An 18,615-nucleotide genomic window follows, 5' to 3' on the forward strand; every position below is an offset into this window, starting at 1 on the left:
ACTGCTCAGTGATTCTAGTTGCTGCTGTTGTTGTTGTTGTTGTTATTGTTGTTGTTGTTATTTCACTCCCCTCTGATAGTGGCTCTCAGTTGCATAAATTCCATATTTCTCAGTGGCACCTTTGTACAGCCCTACTCACTGACTCATCTAAAACATTTAATTGAAATGTTTTCCTGACATTTATTAAACTCATCTCTTTGGACTGCATCAGCCAAGTTGAACTAAACTAAATTTACTATCTTTCCCTTGTGCATTTTGCTTTCCTCCAAGTTATCTTGACTCTCTCTTTGCCAATACATTAACATTAATTCTTTAAAAATCCATTCCAAAATATGTTCTTTAGGCAACTCAGGGGGAAATCAGAGATTAATGGATTTGTTTTTCTCATTGTTTTAAATTTCTGTTGGTTTTTAATGTCACTAAATTCCAGATTTCAATTTAAAGGGCAAGAGCCAGTATTTTGTTTTCCATGGAATCTTATGAATTGTTCCTACTGCTCTTGGCACATGGTAGGCAGCCACCTGCCTTACCATAGGGCAGACTCATGGATAATAAGGCGTCAATGTAGAGAAAGAGGTATCCTGAGTATTGGGAATTCTCTGTTATGTGTCTTTTAGAATGGTAAGAATACTAAGACTTTACAGTTTTACTTGGAATAATATTTTGGAGACTAAAATGACACAGGCTACAAAATTTAAAGTCTAGAAGACATACTTGGTTTCTAAAATAGCCATCCAAGTTTAATCTGCATAACAAAGTTAGAGCATATTTATTACGGGCATGGTAGGAGGATGGCTCACTTGAGCAAAAGTCTGTCCCTGACAGTCTGACGGTGTACTCATTTTTAATAAATTTGAATTCACATTAGTTTACTGGGAAAATCTTTCAGGATACATTCAGAACCAGAATTGCATATTGTCTTCAGAGCTGTTAGCCTCATTTCCCAGCTCCCCAAGCCATGACACTTTTCATGAAAGTTGGGTTTATCTTAGAGGTACTAATTCAGAGCTGGGGTTCTTTTAAGAGATAGAACTGTGTTTCCTGACACTTTTTAGAGCATTTGATGGTGTTAAGGTCTTGGGATATAGGAATTGGGGGTGGGAGACTGGGGGTTCCTGAGTGAAGGCTAGGAGGAAAGCTCTTTGAGGCTCTTTATTTGTCTAATCTCTCTGTATGAAATCAATCTCTTGAGCACTTTCCTGCCTTCTTAGCCCCACCCCAGCCACACCAGGTGAATCCTCAGTCCTAACACTGCTGAGTATGTACAGAGTTAGGGAATAGTCCCCTCCTAATTCCACCTTGACTACTGGCATCAATTCCAGAGTTCAAAGGTCCCTAAGACCATGCTTGGGTTCAGTAATTTGCTAGAAGGACTCAGAACTCACTAATAGCTGTTACACTCAAAATTATAATTTATTTCAGCAAAAGGATGCAAAGTAAAGTTAGTCAATGGAAAGGACACATGGGGCAGAGTTCAGGAGGGTTCCAAATGCTGAGCTTCCATTTGTCCTTTTTCAGTGGAGTCATGGACAGTGTTAACTCTTCCTGGTATCGATATGTGACAACAACACACATGAAGTATCGCCAACTGAATAAGCTTATCCAAACCTTGGTGTCCAAGGGTTTTTGTTGGGACTCCATCACACAGATATGGTTGACTGCCTATGTCGCTGACCTTAGTCTCCAGCCCCTCCTGAGGTTAAGCTGATACTGTGTAACCCAGAGTCCTCAACATAAATCACATTATTAGACTATCTGGTACAACTCAAGGCCCCCAGTAAAGAAATACTCTTAACAAGCAGGGCATTCCAATGGTTTAGGATTACTTCTGGGCAGCTAAGGCAAAGATCAGACCTCTCTTTGGATAAGGTTAAAGTCTTTACTACATGTTGTGCTAGTTTAATCCTTAGGCCCAACTAAGAGGAATGGAAGAAATCTGGTTAAAATTTTTTTGAACCATGTGAATTTATTTTCTTGTCAAAAATTAAATATATGTAAATTGAATTTAATGAAAAGCAGACCCAAGTTGATAAAGTTCCCGGGCACCTGAGAGAAGCCAACTCAGATCATTCCTGGTGGAACATACCTCTACCATAGCTTCAAAGAATGCCAAAGATAGATTGCCAGCAAATGAGCTAATAACAATAATATTACAGATAAGTCACTATGAACAAGCATTAGCAGAAACAACTGATCCAGACCTCCAGAAGCTTCAGATTTTCTAATTATTTGATATAGAATATAAAATATTTAATGAAATAGAAAAATGAATAAAAACCATGAATAAGAAACGAGAATGAAGCAAAGCTGGTTGCTTTGTAAAATAAGCAATTAGATATCTTACAAATAAAAATATGTAATAATTAAAAGTCAAAAACTCAATGGGAGGGAATTTAAGTTCTAGTCACGGTAGAGTAACAAGATTGATTTATGCTTCTGCCTTAAACAAATAAATAACTGGACAAAATATACTTTTAAAACTGTTTTAGACATTGGACAAGGGGTAGAACAGAACTGTGATACCTGAGAGCACCTAGGATAATCAAACAGGGCTGGCAGTCTCCGTGAATTGAGGAGACAGAGGTAAAAGTTCGAGCAAGTCAAGGCAGCTAGAATTTGCGGGCAGAGTATTTGAGAAAAGAGAGCTTCTTCACACAAGAGAGCAAGAGGTATCCCCTAAGCCTGCACTGTTCAGTACAGAAGCTGCTAACCTTAAATGTTTACAGCGAGTCTATGGCCACGCCACCCTGAACTTGCCAGACCTCATCTGATCTTGGAAGCTAAGCGGAGTAGGCCTGATTAGTACTTGGTAGGAGGTCACCTAGGAATACCAGGTTCTATGGGCATTTAAAAAAAAAAGGGGGGGGTTTACAGTAAAATAAAAATTCACTTCCTCAGTTACACTAACCACATTTCAGATTCTCAGTAGTCACAATTCCAACATTGCAGAAAGTTTCTTAACTTTAGTGCCTTAGATTCTTTAGCTGAATGCTAATCAGTTCATGATTAGTGAGGAACTTAACCCAGCGCCAGAAAAAGACCACTAAAAAGCATTAGGCAGAATAGTCCTTGGAATACAGGGCCACAAATATATTGTATTTCTAATAGCCAGAATAGAAACACCTTTTAACACTTGAGAAATTGAGATGAATCTTTAGAAGGGTATTGCCTCAATATTGGTGTGTTAAATTAGCCCTGGTCTAAAGGATTTGCCTTAGATTTGCCCAACAAAGAATAAAAAGCAAGCCTCAGAAGGATCAAGTTGTTTCCCAGTCACTTATTTTCTAAAACAAAGCTCAAAATTAAAGATTTAAAAAATTCCAATCATTAATGCAAAATTTACAATATTTGGCATATAGTCACAAATTATCAGGCATACAAAGAAGCAGAGAATACAGTTAATATTGAAGAATACAACCAGTCACTAGAAATAGGCCTAGGAATAACATAGATGGTAGAATTAGTAGATAAGGACATTGTTATAGTTATAACTATTCCATATGTTCAAAAGCTAGATGAAAGATTGAGTATGTTAAGTAGATACATAGAAGATATAAAAATGCCCTAAATCAAACTTCTAAAGATGAAAATTACAATGCCTGAAATGAAAAATATAATGGACAGGATAAACAGTAGATAGTCATTGCAGAAGAAAAAAAATTAATGACATTGAAGATGTAGTAATAGAATCATCCAAAGTAAAACATAAGAAAAAGATAAAAAAATATAAATATACAGTGATAAATGAATAAGGAAGAAATGAGCAGTGGGACAACATCATGCAGTCTAAGAATTTGTGTAATTAGAGTCTCAGGAATGTGGGGGCAGGACAGAAAAATGTTTGAAGAAATAATGACTGCGCATTTTCTAAATTTAATGAAAACTATAAACGCATAGATCCAAAAACTCATATAAGATTTTCTCTTCATCTTTGATTTTAAACAATTTGATAATGATATGCTTTTGTGTTGCTCTTCATGATTTCTCTGTTTTGAATTCATTTTTGCTGCCTGGATCCATAAGAACTCAAAACAGAAAAATCATGATAAGAGCTATACCAAAACACATCTAATCAAGTTGCTTAAATCTAGTGAAAAGAGAAAGTCTTCAAAGCAGACAAAAAAACACACATACATACATTATATATAGAAATGTTAGAAACTGAATTGTGTCCCTCAAAATTCATATGTTGAAGCCTCAACCCCTAGTACCTCAGAGTGTGACTATATTTGAAGAAAGGACCTTTAAAGAGGTGATTAATTTAAAATGAGGCCATTAGAGTGGACACTAATCCAATCTTATAAGAAGAGGAAATTTAGAAACACAAAGGAACACCAAGGGCATGAATGCACAGGGAAAAGACCACATGAAGACACAGTGAGAGGGTTGCCATCATCTGCAAGCCAAGGAGAGGTGCCTCAGGAGAAACCAAACCCATGAACACATTGATTTTGGACTTAGAGCCTCCGGAACTGTGAGAAAATAAATTTCTATTGTTTAAACTATTCAGTCTGTGGTATTTTGTTATGACAGCCTTTACAAACTAATACACAAGGTAAGAATTATGGCAAACTTTTCACTAGAACCTAGGCAAACCAGAAGATACTGGAGTGGTAACATTAAAGTGCTAAGTGAAGAAAATCTATTAATCTAAAATTATATGTGCACTGAAAATACCTTTCAAAACTGTAGAGAAAAATGTGCAGAATGGGTAAATCTCCAGGGTCAGAAAGTGCATTCATGGTTGCTTAGGCCTGAGAATTGGGAGAAAATGGGGAGTTATTATTAATCAGTATGGGTTTTTGGGGGGGAGGGTGATAAAAATGTTCTAAAATTGATTTAGTGTTGGAAGCACAGTCTGAATATACTAAAAGCCATTGAATTATGCCCTTTAACTGGGTAAATTGTATAGTATATAAGTTTTATTACAATAAAAATAATGAAGATAAAATACAAACAAGCCGGTAGGGTTAATCACCATCAGACTACCACTATAAGAAGTGTTAAAGACAGGAGAAAACTATACTAGATGGAAATTTAGATCTACATAAAAGAATAAAGAAAATCAGAAATCTACATAGAAAATAGTGAAGAATTTTTTTTATTTGAAAAAAAGCCACTTTTGTTTAAGACAAAAATAATAAAACTGTATTGTGGGATTTATAGAAGTAAATTTGTAGAAATAAAATGTATGACAGTAATTGCCCAAAAGGCTGAAAAAGGTGAAATGGAAGTATACTGTTCTAAGATTCTTATATGTGAAATGGTATATATTACTCGAAGGTATACTGTGGTAAGTTAATCCAAATTAGAAAAGAAAAAAAAGCAAAGAGGTACAGTTAATAAGCCATTAAAAGGAGATAATATTGAATCATAAAAGGAGAAAATACATGAAGCATAATAAAAATGAAAGAAACACAGGATCCACTAGTGGAGCTGAAAATTTCAACACTGCTCTCTCAATAATTGGTAAGTTAGACAAAAAATTCAGTGAATAACTTGACCTAGTTGACATTTATGAACCACTCTACCCCACAACAGCATGATACATATTCTTTTCTAGTATTAATAGAAAGTTTGCAAAGATAGATCATGTTTTGGGCCATATAAGAAACTTTGATAAATTTAGGATTTAAATATACAAAGCACATTCTTTTATTATAAAGGGATTAAATTACAAATCTGTAACAAAAATATCTGGAAAATTTCTCAATATGTGGAAATTAAACTCTGAATTAGATATCGATCAAAGAAGAATAAGGGGAAATTAGAAAATAGTTTTAGAAGAATGAAAATGAGAACATGACAAATGAGAACATTGTGGGTTGCAATTAATGCAGTACTTGAAAGGAAATTTATAACATTAAATGCTTATATTAGAAAATAGAAGGATCTTAAGTCATTGACCTAAGTTTCCACCTTAAGAAATTAGAAAAAGGAGAATTAACTCCAAGTAAGCCGAAGAAAGGAAACTGTAAAGTTCAGAGCAAAAATCATTGAACTAAAAAACAGAAAAACTATAGAGATTATCAATGAAACCAAAAGCTGATTGTTTAAAACAATGAACAAAATTGATAAACTTCAGCCAGACTTAGAAAAGGAAGAGAGAACACATTACCAATATCAGGAGAAATGATGATTCTACAGCCATTATAAAGATAATAATGAATACCACAAACCATTTTATGCTAGTAAATTTGACAATGTACATTAAATGGACAAGTTTCTTGAAAGACACAAACTGCTAAAGCTGAGTCAAAAAGGAATGGATAACCTGAATAGGACTATGTCTATTACAGAAACCAAACAGTAGTTTAAAACTTTGCTACAAAGGAAACTGCAGGCCTGGGTGGCTTTACTGCTGTAGTACACCAATAGTTTAAAGAAGAATTTTATGTACCACTTCTTTATAGACTTTTGAAGAACTTAGAAGGAGGGAGTGCTTCCCAACTAATTTTATGAGCCCAACCTTACCCTAATACCAAAACCAGACAAAGACATGAGAAAGCCACAGTCATTATCCATTATGAACATTGGATGCAAAAATCCCAGCATTCAAGGTTGGTTTAGCAGTCAAAAAAAAAAAAAAAAAGTAAGTATAGTTAATATTAATTACATTCAAACAATGTAATTCACTGTGTTAACAGACTAAAGAAGCAGAAAAAGTATCTGAGAAAATTCAACTTTGTTTGCATTAAAAACTCAACAAATTAAAAGGGAACTTCCTCAGTCTGATAGAGGCATCTTTGACAAACCTGCAGCTAACACACTATACTTACTGATGAAATACTGAATTCTTTGCCCCTAAGAACATAAACAAAGTGTGGATGTTTGCTCTACCACTACTTTTCAGCATAGTACTGAGGATTCTTACCAGTGCAATAAGCGAAGGGGGGAGCAGGGAGTAATAAATAGCATATTCTTGAAAAGGAAAAAGAAAAACTTTTAATGCTGGCAGAAGATTGCATCATGTGTATAGGAAACCATAAGGAATCTACAAAACTAGATTGTTTAGGAACGTTGCAGAATACAAAGCCAGTATATAAGTCAGTTGTTTATTTATATACCAAGAAGAGCAATCTGAAATTGAAATTGATGAAACATTCTATTTATAAATAGAATAAGAATATGAAAATTTTAGGGCTAAGTTTGATAATGCAATATAGCTATATACTAAAAGTACAAAACATTGCTTAAGGAGAGAAGACTCAATATTGTTAAGATTTCAGTTCTTCCCAGAATGATCTATAGATTTACCATAATCCCAGTCAGTTGACACACTGACTCAAATTTATCTGGAAACACAAAATGTCCAGAATAGACAAAACAAATATGAAAACAAAGATCAAAGTTGGAGGATTTATACTACCTGATTTTAAGACTTATTATAAATATTTAGTAATTAAGATGGTGTAGTATTGGTATGCAAATAAACATAGATCAGCAAAAGAGAATAGGAGTCCAGAAATAGACCCACAAGTGTATGGTCAATTGATTTTTAATCATTGCTAAGGCATTTCATTGGCGAAAGGATAACTTTTTAATGTGTGGTCCTTAAATAATCGGATAACCTTTATAAAGAGGGAAAAATCTGTTTTTTTTCCTACTCTTCTAGGTTCTCAGCTGGGCCTCTCTAACAAAACCCATTGACGAGAGAAACGAGTTTATTAACATGGATCTCATACATGGGAGAAACTTACGGATGAGTAACTCAAAAGTTTGGTTAGAACTTAGGTTCATATAGCTAGCTTCTTAACAAAGGAACACATTTTTAGAGAAGTGATAAGACAAAGGAAAATAACCTTGAGTCTCTAGGGCTCACCAGTTGTGGAAAGGCAAATGTATGTGAAACTAATGATAGATAAAGGCTTGTTAGTAAAGTTTGTTATGGAGTGTCCTTTGGTGTCATATCCAGGCTGATAAGGGTTGTCTCCGTGATTAACTTCTGTCCTTTCTGATAAAGAGGATAGGAGGACTCCTCTGTAAATTTATGGCCTGCTTTTAGGCAAATGGAGGGAGGACAGAGAGCTTTTCTTGTATCTGCTTCTCCACTTCCTTCTGCTCAAAAAGAATCCTTATGCCAAAGTGCATATTTTGGGGTGGCAAATTCTACCCTTCATATTAAAACAACAACAAAAACCCTCCAACCTTACTCCATCAAAAGTTAATTTAAAATGGTTCATAGAAGCTATATGCCTGGGCTAAAATGATTAAATTCTAGAAGAAAACATCTGAGAAAATTATCGTGACCACAGATTAAGCATATTTCATAAGCAGAACACAAAACACAAAAGTATAAAAGAAAAAAAATGGAATAAGTTTGAGTTCATCAAAATAAAAGTTCACTTTTAAAAACATGGTAGAGAAAATTAAAAGACAAGCCATAGAAGGGCAGAAAATACAAGTTTAAGAAAATTCCTGTATATATGATATATGAAGAGCTCATAATTCAACAATTAAAAAAGTCTAATTTTAAAATGGGCAAGACAGTTTGCTAAAGAAGATATTGAATTTTCAAATAAACATAAATAGATGTTCAACATTAGTCATAGAGAAATGTTAAGTTAAAATGACAAGATACCGCCATACAATTATTAGCATGGCTGATCTTAAAAAGTGTGACCAAAACAAGAAATGTGACCAAAGAAAATGTTGGTGAGGATGTGGAGCAACTAGAACTCGTATATTAATGATAGGAATGTAGGATGGTACAACCACTTTGAAACAGTTTGACTTTTTAAAAAATTAAACAGCCATTTATAATGACACAGCCATTCCACTTCTGAAATGAATTCATAGGTTCACATCAAGACTTGTATTTGAATGTTTATACTAGCTCAATTTGTATAAGTTGTAAACAACCCAGATATTATTTAACAGGTAAGCAGATAAATTGTTTATTATATAATGGGGTACTGCTCAGCAATAAAAATGAACTGGTATTGATATACTAGTATGTGATATTGTAAAACCTATTTAAAATTTTTTTTGACAGTCTTTTGCATGTGATGTATTTTCTCATCTTAATTTGCATTTACCTAACAGTAGAAGATGAGCTTCTTTTATTATTGGCCTTTTGGGTTTCTACTTTTGAGTCTTTGCTAACTTTTCTGTTGAATTATTTGTCTTTTTTTCTTTGGTTTATAATTCTTCATATATTACAGTGAGTAATATATATATGTTTCCAAAAAAAGTTTTTTTCTAGTCTCTAGCTTATCTTTTAACTGTTAAATTTTTTTTACACAGAAGTTTTAAATTTTAAAGTCATCAAAAGTTGCAATTATTTTTTCTCATTTGTGCTTCTGATTCTTATTTAAGAAATCTTTCCGTATGCTGTGGTTATTAAGATTGTTTTAAGAATTTGGTTTTCATGAGTAGGTTTTTAATAGACTTGGAATTCATATTTGTGTGTGGTATAAATAGAACTCTGATTTTTTTTTCTATATGGGTAACTAGTTGCCCCAAACCATTTGTTATTGAATATTAATTATGTTTCCTCTAATATAATCCAGTTTTCAGATATGGTCTGTTCTAGGATCTCTGTTCTTTTCCATTGGTCTGCTCAATTTCCACATGTCTTATTATATAATAAACCTACACTTAGTAGGGCAGATGTCTCTGCCTTGTTGATTTCATTTAAAATCTGTTGACGTTTTTGTTGGAATTACACTGAATTATATTGACATGGAGAGAACTGGCTCCTTGCAATACTGAGTCTTTTCAGCTAGAGGTATGTTCTATAACTTGCATTTGTTCAGGTTTTTTATTCCTTCAATAGCGTTTTATAACTTTTTCATTAAAGATTTTTTCCCGTTATTAGATTTGTACCCAGGTAATATTGGCTATTATTGTTTATTCATTCTCTTTTTCTATTGTAATATAGGTACATTTGATTATAGGTTCATTGTTGATTTTTGTACATTGATCTTTATTTCAGCTGAGCTCTTTGTAATGCTAAGTTGGACTAGTTTAAGGCAAATCTATATATTTCATTTCACTTGTAAATAAACATGATGCATCTGTAATAAGTACTCTTTATTTAAATAACCACTATTCCATTTTCATATTTCACAAATTTAACAATGATGCTTAATGTCATTCGTACACAGTTCATGTTCAGTTTTCCTCAAGTATCTCCAAGGTATCTTTTCTTATAATTCTGTAAATGTGGATTAAAACAAAGTTCCATACATTTAAATTTCTTTTTAGTTGAACAAATTGTGAGAACCAGAGAGTCTTTTAGTGTTTATTTGGAGATACTGTAGTTGAATATTTTTACAATACAATCTAGAAGAACTAGACTTTTACTAGAATTATGATACTGCCCATTTTAAAACTTAATGATTTTCTTTGCTCACAGTTATGAGGATCTGACCGTGTCTTAGTTCTGTGACCCAGCAAATGAGATTCATAGTTAACCTTAAGTTCAATTTTGAAGATTTTGTTTTGTCATAAAGTTCGCATTTAACCCTTCATATACTAAACACGGAGGGACCTAAAAATTCCCAGTTACCTATTTTCCTCATCATTGTCATCTATTAGTCCATGTAGTTCAGTATAAGAATGAATATTTTCAAAATAATCTAATTATAGAATCAATTCATAGTTATTATAAACCTTTTAGAAAATGCAAGTTAGTAAAATCGAAGAGAAGAAAATATCACCTGCCGTCTCACTCCTCAGAGACAAATACTTGTTATATTTTTATTATATATTTTTAATTCATTATCTTTTTATAGATATTTATAGTTAACACTATAATGTATATATAGTTTTGCAGAGGATTTTTTCTAGATTATTATAAATATTTCCCATCACTAAAATAATTATAAACACATCATGAGATTGACTTTATAATTGTCATTTGAATATGTCATCATTTATTATTCTTATTGTTGGCTATATAACTTATTTCTAGATTTCTCTCTGTAAATAATGCTTATAAACATTTTATATATTTTTGATTATTGAAAAATGAAATTTCAATGAAAAACATTTAAAACGCTTAGAATGGTACTTAGAAAATACCTAAAAGTACTGTAGAAAATACTCAAAAATATTTTGGCAAATGCAGCTGCTTTTATTATTTAATATGACCTGGAGGTTTTAACATACTTTATGTGGATTTAGCTAATGATTCTTTAAGAGAATAACTTTGTGAAGGAAAATGCATTCTCTTAATTCTCTCCCTGCGCCAGTTACTGCCTCATTTCTCTTTACAGAAAAATTATTTGAAAGAGTTGTCTGTTCTTGCTATCACCAGTTTCTCTCCTCCTTTATCTTTTGAACCCACTCCATTTAGACTTTCACCACCACCACTCTGTATTCCTAAATCCAGTTATCAGCTTAAGTTCTCATCTCACTTGACCTAAACATTTGACATTGTTTATCGCCTTCTCCTCCTTGAAATGCTTCTTAACTTGGCTTCCAAAACATCACACTTTCCTTTCTCACTGGCCTTTCCTTCTTAGTTGCCTTTGTTGAGTCTCCTGACCTTTTTTTTTTTTTTTAATGAAAAATTTCACACTATAAAGAAAATAAACTATTATACCGAACCCCTTTGTACCCTCCAAATAATCAACATTCTACTATTCTTGTTTAATTTATATCTCAGCCATTGCTTACCTTCATTTAATTATTATTTTTCTTATTTTTAGAAGTCATACTTATTGAGGTACAATTTACATAGAGTAACATTTACCCTTTTTAAGTGAACAGTTTCATAAATATTGACAAACGTGGACAGTCTTGTAGCTACCACTACAATACAGATACAGAATATTTCTATCACTTTAAATGGTTCCCTTTTGCCCTTTGAGTTGGTCCCTTTTCCTTACCCCAGATCCTAGCGGCCACTAATCTGTTTACTGTCCCTATAATTTTGACTTTTCTAGAATATCATGTAAATAGAATCACATAGTATGTAACAGTTTGATACTGGTTTCTTTCACTCAGCATAATGTCTTGAGATTCATCCAACTTGTTGCATGTATCAGTTCATTACTTGTTATTACTTGGTAGACTTCCATTGTATGAATGGACCATAGTTTAAACATTGACTCACTGAAGAATATTTTGATTCCCTCCCTCCCTCCCTCTCTCCCTCCCTCCCTCCCTCCCTCCCTCCCTCCCTCCCTCCCTCCCTCCTTCCTTCCTTCCTTCCTTCCTTCCTTCCTTCCTTCCTTCCTTCCTTCCTTCCTTCCTTCCTTCCTTCCTTCCTTCCTTCTTTCCCTTCTTTGCAATTATGAATAGAGCCGCTATAAACATTCTTGTATAGATTTTGAAAGTAAGTTTTCTTTTCTCTCAGATAAATAACTAGGAGTGGGATTGCTGGGTCATATAGTAAGTATATCTGTATTTTATATGTAAGTCTCTTGCCCATTTTTAAATTGGGTTATTTTATATGTAAGTCTCTTGCCCATTTTTAAATTGGGTTATTTTTTTTTTTATCATTGAGTTTTGAGAGTTCTTTATATATTCTAGATACAAGTCATGTGTTGAATACCTAATTTACATATATTTTCTTCCATCTGGTAGCTAGTCTTTTTATCTTAGCAGTGTTTTTTGTGGAACAAAAGTTTTTAATTTTTATAAAGCCCAACTTGTCAATTTTTTTCTTTTATGAATTGTGCTTTTGGTGTTTTAAGAACTTTTTGCCTAATCTCCAGTCATAAAGGTTTACTCTTGTATTTTCTTCTGAACATTTTATAGTTTTACATTTTACATAAGATCAGCAATCCATTTTGAGTTAATTTTTGTGTAGATATTCATTTAATTTTCCTTTTGGACATCCAGTGATTTCTATACCATTTGTTCGAAAGACTGTCCTTTCTCCATTAAATTGCTTTTTCACCTTTGTAAAATATCAGTTGATATATTTGTATGGGCCTATTTCCTGACTCTCTTTTTCTATTCTTTTGATCTATGCCTTTTCCCTTCACCAATTCTATACTGTCTTGAATATTTTAACTTTTTAGTAGGTCTTTAAATTGGATACGATGAGTCCTATAACTTTATCCTTCAAAAATTTTTTGGCTATTTTACTTTTTTGTCTTTCCATATAAATATTGGAATTGTTTTGTCTGTATCTACAAAAAATCCTACTGGGATTTTGAATGGAATCTGTAGATCAGTTTAGGAAGAACTGACATCTTTACTGTATTGAGTCTTCCAGTCCATGAAAACAATACGTCTCCCCATTTATTTAGGTTTTTGGTTTCTTTCTTCATTGTTTTGTAGTTTTCAGTATATGGATCCTGTACATGTTTTGTTAAGTATATACCTAAGTATTTAATTTTGAAGCAGCAGTCATAAATGGTATTTTTTTTTAATTTTTGGTTTTTAGTTATTCATTGCTAGTATATGGAATTTGATTGATTTGGCAGTGTTTACTTTATATGTCTTATGATCTTGCTAAACACATTTACTAGTTCTAGGGTGTGTGTGTATATTCCTTGGTATTTTATATGTGTGGATTCCTTGGTATTTTATACATACACAGTTATGTTATTTGTGAAGAGAAACAGTTTTTATTTCTTCTTTGTCAATCTATATGCCTTTTATTTCTTTTTCTTGGCTTATTGTACTGGCTGGGACTTTCACTAGGACAACTAATGACTGTGGACAACCTTGCTTGGTTTCTGATCTTAGGGGGAAAGGCATCAGTCTTTAGATTTATTGTTGTTGTCCTTTATCAGACTGAGGAAATTTTCTTCTATTCCTAGTTTGTTGAGAGTTTTTATTATGAGCGAATGTTAAATTTGGTTAAATGCTTTTTCTGTAGCAGTTGAAGTAATCGTGTGTTTTTTCTTCTTTAGACTCAGTGTGGTGAATTACATTGATTGCTTTTGAAAAAGTAAACCAGCTTTGCATTCTTAGGACAAAACCCCCTTGGTTGTAATGAATGCATTATCCTTTTTATGTGTCACTGGATTCAATTTGCTAATATTTTGTTGAGATTAACATCTTTGTGAGGATATTGATCTATAGTTTTTTTGTAATGTTTTTGCCTGCTTTAGATATCCTAAAATGATATCTAAATGGCCTCATAAAATGAGTTTGGAAGTGTTACTCCTATTCTGTTTCAAGAAGAGATTATATAGAATTGGTACAATTTCTTCTGTAAGTGTGTGCTAAAATTTACCAGAGAAAATATCTGGGCCTTTAGATTTCTTTAATAGTTATAGGATTACTCGAGTTATCTAATTCATCTAGGGTGACTTGAAAACTTGTGATTTTCAAGGAAGTGGACCCTTTCAACTAAGGAGTTGAATCTATGTGTTTAAAATGTGTGTAATACTTCCCTTATTGTCTATAAACATGTGCAGGATCTGTAGTGATTTTTTTTTTTATTTATGTTACTTATATGTTCTCTCTTGTCAATCTTGCTAAACTTTATTGATCTTTTTAAAGAGGTTTTGGTTTCATTGATTTTTTTTTTTTCTGATTTCAATTTCATTGATTTCTGCTTTTTTATTCTGATTACTTTGAGTTTGTTCTTTTTTTAGTTTTTTAAGGTAGAAAGTTTGATTATAAGAGACCTTTCTACTTGTATTAGTTTGTTGGGCTACCATAACAAAATACAGACTGGGTGGCTTAAACAGCACAAAATTATTTCTTACAGTTCTGGAGTCTGGGAAATCCATGATCAAGGTGCTAGCAATGTAAGTTTCATTCTGAGGCCTCTTCTTTTGGATTGTAGGCAGCTGCCATCTGACTATATGTTCCCATGACCTCTTCTTGTGCATGCTGGGGGAGAGAAAGAAGGAGCAAGCTCTTTGGTGTCTCTTCCTAGAAGGGAACTAATCCTGTCCGGTCAGAGTTCCATCTGTGTGACCTCATTTAACTTAATTACTTCCTTAGAGGCCCCATTCCAAATAAGGCCACACTAGGTTAGGACTTTAACATATGAATTTTGGAGGGACACATATTTAGTACATGATACTACTTTTCTAATACAATCATTTAATGCTACATATAGATTTCTTTCTAAGTTCTTAGTTTGCATCCCACAAATCTTGATATGTTATATTTACATCTTTGTTCAGTTCAAAATTTTTCATTTTCTCTTGAAGATTACCTCTTTGACCCATGGATTTTTTAGTGCATTGCTTAATTTCCAAGTGTTTGGAGATTTTTCCATTATATTTTTGTTATTGATTTTTAGTTTAATTCCATTATGGTCAGAGAACATATTTTGTATGATTTCAGTTCTTTTAAATTTGTCTAGGTTGTTTTATGACTCAGCGCATATAGTCTATCTTGGTGAATATTCCAGGAGCACTTGAAAAGAATATGTATTCTGTTTTTAGTTGGAGTGTTCTATAAATGTCAATTAGATGTTGTTCTGCTCTACATCCTTGTTAATTTTTGATCTAAAGTTTCTCTATTCCTGAAAGAGGGGTGTTGAAATATCTGACCGTAATTGTGCATTTGTTTATTTTTCTTCTGCTCTCAGTTATTGCTTTGTCGTATTTTGAAACGCTGTTATTAGGTTCATAGACATTTAAAATTGTTGTCTTCTTGATGAATTGTCCCTGGTACCATTATGTACCATTTACCATTGTGTACTTTATCCCTGGTAATTCTTTTCTTCTGAAATCTACTTTATCTAATATTAATATAGTTATTCCAGCTTTTTAATGGGAGGGGTTAGTGTTGGTATAGTATATCTTTTAAATTTTAAATTAATAGAATTTATTTTTTCAAAAAGTTTTAGGCTTAATGAAAAATTGAGGAAAAAGTACAGTTTCCATATACTATCCTCCCCCAATACACATACAGTTTCCTCTATTATTAATATTTTGCATTAGTGTGGTACATGTGTTACAGTCGATAAACCAGTTTGATATTTTATTAACGAAAGTCCATAATTTATGTCAGGTTTCACTTTTTTTGTTGCATAATTCTATGGGTTCTAACAAATGTATAATATCATGTATCCACTAATAAAGTACCATACAGAATAATTTTTTGTATTCTGTTTGCTTTTAGCCTGCCTATATCGTTATATATATTTGAAGCAAGTTTCTAATGTTTGGACAATCTTTATCTTTTAATTGGTATTTTTAGACTATTTACATTTAATGTAATTATTGACATGTTTATATTTAGCTCTACCTGTTTTTTTCTTTGTTCTTTTTACTTTTTAATCCTCTAATGATTCCTTTTCCCTGCCTTTTAAGTCATTTGAACATTTTGTAGTGTTTTGATCATTTAAATGTATCTATTAGGTTTTGGCTTTATCTTTTTATATGGTTTTTATTAGTTGCTCTAGGGATCTCTATACACACACACGCTCTCACTCGTGCTCTCTCTCTCTCTCTCTCCCCCTCTGTCCCCCTTTTAATGCTCTATTTAGAATTAATACTTTGCCATTTCAGGTGGAATGTTGAAATCTTAACCACCACATAGGTTCATTTCCTGTCCTCAATGTTGTAGTTATCACATCTATTACATTAACTTACATACATTGAAAACTACATAATATAATCTAATTTTTGTTTTCAAACCTATTTCAAAGAACTCAGTTGGGGAAGAATAATCTATCGTATGTAACCAGGTATTTAGCATTTATATTTTTCTTCCTTCATTCCTGGTATACCATGTAGTATTTCCCAACTTTTTGAAGAACTTTCTTTGGCCATTCTTTTAGAGGTCTTCTGGCAATGAATTATCTTAGTTTTCCATCATATGAGAATGTCATAAAGAGATCTTCATTCCTGAAAGATATTTTCTCTGGATGTAGAATTCTGTTTATAAGTCATTTTCTTTCAGCACTTAAAAAATGTCTACATCCTTCTAGTCTTCATAGTTTCTAATGAAAATACGAAGTTATTCAAATCAATGTTTCCTTTTAAGTTATACATTATTTTTCTCTGCTTTGAAAATTTTTTCTTTGTCTTTAGTTTTTAGCTGTTAGACTTTGATGAGTTTAGGAGTGGATTTTGTTGTATATATCCTGTTTAGGGATTGCTAAGCATATTGAGTCTATAGGTTTATGTCTTGCTAAATTTGTAAAGTTTTTATCCATTATTTTTTCAAATTTTTTACCACATTCTTTCTCTTCTCTTAGGACACTGACACCCCAAATATCAGAGTTTTTGGTATTATGCTCCAGGTCCTTGATGATCCTCCAATTATTTTCTCTTTATTGTTCATATTTGATATTGATTCATATTTGATATTTCTGTTGAAATTTGATGTCTTCAAAATTATATATCTTCAGTTTGAATTTGATATGTCTTCAAATTCACTGACTCCTCTGTCATTTCTGTTCTGCTTTTGAACTCATCAAGTGAATGTTTATATTTTGCTTATTATATTTTTCAGTTCTAAAATTTCCAGTTAGTTCTTTTCTATATCTTCTATTTTTTTCCTAATAAATTCTATCTTTCCATTAGTTTTTTTTCTAATTTGTTGGAGCATTTTTATAATAGCTACTTTAATAGCTGTCAGATATTTCCTACATTTGTGTCATCTCAATGTTTTATCTGTTTATCTCTTTTCCTGTGCAAATTGAGATTCTCTTGGTTCTTTGTATGCCAAGTAACTTTGGATTGTATCCTGGAAAATTTTAACATTATATTACAAAAGTCTAGGTCTTGTTTAACTGTTATGGTGAATATTGACTTTTATTTTAGCAGACATTTAACCTGGTCGGGTTCAGCCTACAAGTTCTGTCCACGGTAATTCTTTAGTCGATGGTAATTCCGAAGTCGTTTCAGTTTTCTAAGCTCTTGCAGTGCTTTTTAGATCTGCATTGCATGTGTACATTAACTCATCTGAGACTTGGCCAGTAGGTTATTCTCATAGTTCAGAGTGACCTTACTGTTAGGAGATACATACTGAATTTTTTTAGGTGTGGAGAGTCATTGAAAGAACATTTCAAATAGTTCTGAAAAAAATTTATACACACATGCATGGATGCACACATATATAACTAAATCTGTATGTGAACCTAGCTGACTCTTACACTACTTTTGCAAATGTTGTGTATGTTAGAAATTTCTCAAAAATTTGGAGGCAGACAAGAAATATAGGTTTTAAAAAATGCCATTCCTCTGCTTAAAAACTCGCAGTAGCTTTTCATCTTGCAAAGTATAAAAGCCAGATTCCTTTCAGTGGTCTGTTTGGCCCTTCAAGATCAGCCTTCCAATCCCATAATGGTTTCTTATCTCATTCAGAGTAAAAGCCAGAATCCTCTTTTTTTCCTTCTATACGACCCTTAATGAATCTGTCTCATATTCCTAGAGCATATCATAGTGTCTGGCCCATAGTAAGAACACAAGCACACAACAAATGTATTTTAATGAATGACTAGTTATCTTCGTGAAAAGTTTCATTGTGTTCCTCAGGGTGCCTGGACCCTACCCATATAATTGTTTTGTACTGTTGTAGACCTTGCACCACCTATAATATCCATTACTTGCTGTAGCAATAGAGATTACTGCCTTTCCTTAGACTCTTAAAAATTAGGGCCTAAGTTCATTTCTGAGTCTTCTGTCCCAGAGACATACTTTTAAGAACTATTACTCTTCTTTCCTGGCATCCTTTGTACCACTTACTTTAATCTATTTATCCACATTCCCATCCTTATACTGTGTTCTCTTCCTT

General features: G+C 32.7%; 1 protein-coding gene across 16 annotated transcripts in view; it reads left to right on the forward strand.

Annotated features, from left to right (window-relative positions):
- R3HDM2 (R3H domain containing 2) overlaps window positions 1-18,615 on the forward strand; it is a 128,309-nt gene that overhangs the window by 46,636 nt on the left and 63,058 nt on the right. The gene's annotated exons all lie outside the window — the stretch shown is intronic.

The sequence above is a fragment of the Rousettus aegyptiacus genome, unplaced genomic scaffold (assembly GCF_014176215.1).
Source record: "Rousettus aegyptiacus isolate mRouAeg1 unplaced genomic scaffold, mRouAeg1.p scaffold_m13_p_2, whole genome shotgun sequence".
Classification (NCBI taxonomy): domain Eukaryota; kingdom Metazoa; phylum Chordata; class Mammalia; order Chiroptera; family Pteropodidae; genus Rousettus; species Rousettus aegyptiacus.